The sequence below is a fragment of the Ostrea edulis genome, chromosome 10 (genome assembly GCF_947568905.1).
Source record: "Ostrea edulis chromosome 10, xbOstEdul1.1, whole genome shotgun sequence".
Classification (NCBI taxonomy): domain Eukaryota; kingdom Metazoa; phylum Mollusca; class Bivalvia; order Ostreida; family Ostreidae; genus Ostrea; species Ostrea edulis.
In genome coordinates this window covers 24,736,075-24,741,732 of record NC_079173.1, presented here as the reverse complement: position 1 = coordinate 24,741,732, position 5,658 = coordinate 24,736,075, and the positions used below count along the sequence as shown (strand labels likewise).

The window sequence follows — 5,658 nt, the reverse complement described above, 5'->3', positions numbered from 1 at the left end:
ACGACAAATAACACCTAAAGAAAAAGTTCATCAACATAGTAAAACTATAGAGATGAAATCCCATAACATTTTGTCAGTAATTGATAACACCCTCAAATCATTTGCTGAAAAGCTTTCTCAACTGAACTCCTTCAAAGGGCAAATTTCATAAATACTAGAATTGTCCCAGTCACTTTTACTGGTCCATCTGAACACGCACAAGAAAAAGCTTCATGAACAACTAGACTCTATTGACTCCAAAGTCAAACACTGCAACTCTGCAATTGATTCTTTTCACGTGAAGACCAATGTCCTGGATAATCAACTGAAAGAAAGTATAGGGTCTCAAAAAGGCAAATATGTCACTTGAGACTCTACAGTCCCAGATCACAAATCTGCAGGACCGTATTTAACAGCTTGAGACAACAAAAACGTCTTGGCTTGCCTCTCACCATAACGCAAACCATCTCAGTGAACCGTTTGTTCCCAGGGTAAACACAAGCCCAATACAACCTAAACTACAACAACAACCATTGCATCCTTCCAACTACAGAAAAACTACGGGTTATTCAACTGTTAATCCTTCACTTGGGGATGATGCCATGCCCGGCCCACTAGGTAAAAAATTTGTCGACAACAGACGAGGCCTCGAACAGCACCACAGACTGTAATATCCTCATCCTAAGTGACTCCATACTTAGAAAAATTCAACTCAAGCGATTTACACCAGAAAAGAAAACTGTAATACGTTTCATAGGAGGAGGGGCGAAATTGTGTGCAGATTTCGTCGAGAAAGAGAGTCACAAATTCAACTCCAAATCAGTGTTGATTCACATTGGAACTAGGGATCTCACTAACAACAATGTGAGAAAAGAAGATTTTATGCATCTTCTAGAATTATGCACATCGTTATGGAAACATTCTAAAGTATTTTTACTCCCAATCTTATACAGAAAAGATATGGAAAACCTCATGGTGGATCGTGCGAATGCCGACATTCATGCAGCTAGTTGTCTCTACTTGAATGTCGTAATGGTAGACCCATTTTAACCCACATATGATATGTACCATGACAATGTCCTCTTAAACTTCAAAAAAGGCCTACCAGCCATTTTGAAGCACTTGAAATTTGCTCTCAACATTACAAAGGAGAGGGGGAATAACCAACACGAGTCCACCCAGAATCCAATGAAAACCACCGCAAAGTACAGTAAACCCAATAGACCAATGGGCATCCCTTCACATGGGAATGGCCGCTCATTTCCTAACCAACCGAACATTATGCCACGGTTTTTCCCACCAATGAATCCATGGCATGCACCTTGGTCCATTCCTCAGTTCCATCGTTGATGTGTCGTATGTCCATTTAATGTTTAATTAGTCTTTGAATACTATTCTGTTACAAACCCATAACAAGGTATCATCCTGAGGTAGAAGTGGTGGGTCATTACTGTCAATTTTGTGTTTTAGTAAGCTTTCTACTATGGTGTATTCAGTACATGAATGCTGTAATATCCTTGTGCACCAGTTTTATAGACACACTTGTATTTACAGTTCGTAATGTAGTTAGCATATTTCATTTACTGAAAGTAGTAATTGGTATAACTCATAGACCAAATACTTTTATACTTACTTATGTATTACATAATGTAGCTATGTAACGTGATTGCGCTATGTAGTTATTTGTACAATTCTTAATCTTAGATGACATACATGTTTGTCATTGACGAAAAACTTATCTGCTCAATTGGATGTACCTATGTGTAATCTTAATGTTGTCTTACATTAATTGTTATTTTACTTAGATAAGGTACAAACTTGTGTAGTTCAACTTAGATTTTTTTATATTCATGTATATACTATAATTTCAAAATGTGTATTCCAGTATCCTCTATCATTTCATGATGAAAAAATATTCCAAGCATGTTACATGTAGTAACTCAAATTTGTTTTTACAGTTGGGTATGTGGAACATAGGGAGCCTTTCTAATGAAAAAATTCAAGACCCTCTATTCCAAGAGCAGTTGTCACAATTTCACATAGCTAGCCTAGTAGAAACCCGGACAGGTGAGACAAATCAAGGCAATGCATTTCCTAATCACTGTTTAGTCCATTCAAGTTCTAGGAAAAAACATAAAAAGGCAAGACGATATTCTGGTGGAATACATATTTATGCCAAAACAGCAATTATCAATGGTATTATACAAATAAACAATAGTCATCCAGATATTTTATGGATCAAACTTGATCAAAGTTTCTTTAGATTACAAAGGGATATTTACCTTGCAGTGGTTTATATATCTCCTGAATATTCCAATGGTAATGTGAATGACATTGAACAAATGTATTCAGTTTTACTAAGTGACATCGTGAAACATAGTAGAAACGGTGACATAATAGTCCAAGGTGACTTCAATGCTTATACCAATACCCATCCAGATTTTGTTGTTTGATTCTGAATGTACAAGTTCAGATGATGTTCTTTATCAATCCGATAAAATAATGTCAAGAAATAATCTTGACCACAAGCACGTTAACAATAGTGGCAAAAATCTCTCGAACCTTTGTAAAGAATCGGGTTTACGAATCTTGAATGGCAGAATAACTGATGATCTAACTGGCCAACCAACATGTATAACATATAATGGCTGTAGTCTTGTTGATTATTGTCTTGTATTAAAAGGCATTCTAAATTCAATTGGTTACTTTGAAGTACTAGATTTTACTTCCCTATCAAATCAGTGTCCAATTATTTGTGCAATATTTGACAATTTTTATTCAGAACCCAGCTCCAAGAAAACAAATAATTTAAAACCAGTACCCGGAAAGTGAAATAATGATACAATAAAATCTTACACTAAGAATATCCACAGTAATTTATCCAGAATTAAATTTGCAGAATTCATGAATGATTAATTTTATGATAGTGACTCAATTTCAAAAGCCTTCAGCTAAATACTAGTTGAATGTGCAAAAATGTCAACTAAATTCATTAAGAGAGGACCAAGGTACAAAACTCTATAAAAAAAAAAAAAAAAAAAAAATAAGAAAACACCATGATTCTCACAATCATGTTCTGATCTTCGAATTACAGTAAATAATTATGAAAAGCTTGTAAACAAGCACCTTTTTAATGGAGAATACAGGAAATTGTTCTATACATACAAAGCAAAGTACAGAAGATTATGCAAATTTGAAGAACAAAATTACAGAAATGCAATTTGCAATGACATTAATAACAATGTTAATAAAAATCCAAAGTTATTCTGGGAATTGTTGAACAAATTAAGATAAAACAAATACTGGGCAAATCTCATCTCATGATGTTCACCCTGAGGAATTTTATCAGTTTTTTGAAAAACTTAATAAAGCAGATAACAATTACAATAATTTTCATAAGAGTATAATAATTAAATTTCATGTATTGAAAGATAAACTGCACCATAATCATTTCCTTGAACCAGACATTACCATCAATGAAATAAAGGCTGCCTTAAAGTTCCTGAAAAATGGGAAGAGTTCTTCCATGGATATGATATCAAATGAAATGTTGAAAAAGTGGAAGGTCAGTAATATTGAAACCTCTGGAAAAACCGTCTAACTTTATACTTAATTCTGGTGTATTCCCAAGAAGCTGGAATGAGAGCTATTTAGTATTGTTGTGCAAATCTGGTAATAGGCTTGATACTAGCAACTACAGAGGTATATCAATTACCTCAAATCTAGGAAAACTTTTCAATGGAATACTCCATACTAGGCTACTTGAATTTGTAAACTCTATGTCACTGATAAGTGAAAATCAAATTGGTTTCAAAGAAAATTGTAGAACATCAGACCACTTGTTCTCTATAAAAACAATAATTGATTATAACAAAAACAAAAAACTATATGCGGCTTTTATTGATCTCAGAAAAGCATTTGATACTGTATGGAGATTAGGTTTATTTTATAAACTTGAATCTAATATCTCCCAAAAATTGTTTAATATTCTATTTTCCACGTATAGTAACACAATGAGTAGAATCAAATTTTCTGATGGTTTAAGTGATGTATTCAATTCTAAATGTGGTGTCAAACAAGGGGATGTCTTAAGCCCCATACTCTTCAGTGTATTTATTGATGGTATTGCCAATGACTTGAAAAATGGAAAATGTGATCCTGTACAAGTAAACAATGTTCATGTAAATTGTCTGTTATATGTTGATGATAGTGTAATCTTTTCTGAAAGCAAAAGTGGTTTACAGAACAGCCTTGATATTCTCATTAACTATTGTTCAAACTGGAAACTGCAAGTCAATGTAGATAAATCTAAAGTTTTGATATTTAACTCAAATGACAAACCTCAAGGGAATGAATTTACTATTAATGGCAATACAATACAGATTGTACCAAAATACTGCTATATAGGTGTTATGATGAAATGTAATGGGAGGTTTAACTTAGCAACAGCTGTGCTTATTGAAAAAGACAGAAAAGCATGTTTTAAAATGAAAAAAATCATTGGTATTGATAACCCATGTAAACTTTTAGAAAAACGTTTTGATGCTATTGTACTTCCAGTTCTTCTTTATTGTAGTGAAATATAGGGAGTGGATCTCTCATCCAAAGATATTTCAAATCTAGAAAAATTTAACTTAAATCTATTAAAAGTATCCTTGGAGTGCACTGTAAAACATCCAATGCTGGTTGTCTAGCAGAACTTGATAGACTACCACTTTGGTCCAAAATTTCATTCTCAAGTATTAAATATTGATTCAGAAATCATCTGATAACGTCTGATTATTTGGCTTTTAAACTTTACCAATCCACAAGTGATTACAACACTTGGACCAGGGTAATATTTTCTATTCTAGATAATCAAGGATTTTCAAACATTACAAAATATAAAGATTCAATTCAACACATTTTACCAAACATAAAACAAAGAATCATTGACCAGTGCACCCAGGAGCAATCATCAACAATCTTTGGTTTTAAAAAAAAAATTGAATTTTATTTAAAAAAAATTATACACAAGAAAAAGAATTCCATATGTTGATTTACTCAGAAAAAGATCTGAGAGATCCTCTCTTAGACTAAGTGCACATAAACTTGCAATAGAAAATGGTAGATATAATTCCACATCAATTAATGAAAGATGTTGTAATGCTTGCAATACTGGTGTGATCTAAGATGAAATTCATTTTCTTTTTCAATGTAAATCTTATTCTAAGCTAAGAAACACTTACCTTAGAAACATTTATAATATAACACAGAAAAATATTACTCTGGACATTCACAATGAAAGATACATGTTACAAATATATTTTAACAGTGATATACATAAAGTCTTATTACTGCGAAATTTATTAGAGACTGTTTTGAATACAGAAGTAAATTACTTTCAACTGCATAAAAATTATGTAAACATTATGTATTGATGTTCAATGGGTCTTTGCCAATTATTGTAATTGTGTTTGTGCCAATAAATATTTGTATTTGTATTTTGTAATAATTTCCTCTGACTTTGAGGAAATTCCTCTCTCATCATACCACATGTCCGGCATAAGAAAGTATTTTCTCTCATATCTACGTATGTAAGATACAGATATTCTATGAAAGAAAGGTATGAAAGATATTTCTATCTTTCATATCACGTGACGTTTATCTTTCATACCCCATGACGTAATTTTCAATACA

General features: G+C 32.5%; 1 pseudogene; it reads left to right on the top strand.

Moving 5' to 3' along the window:
* The first annotated feature begins 3,992 nt into the window (after window positions 1-3,992).
* On the top strand, window positions 3,993-5,374 carry LOC125666474 (uncharacterized; annotated as a pseudogene).
* Window positions 5,375-5,658: the final 284 nt, after the last annotated feature.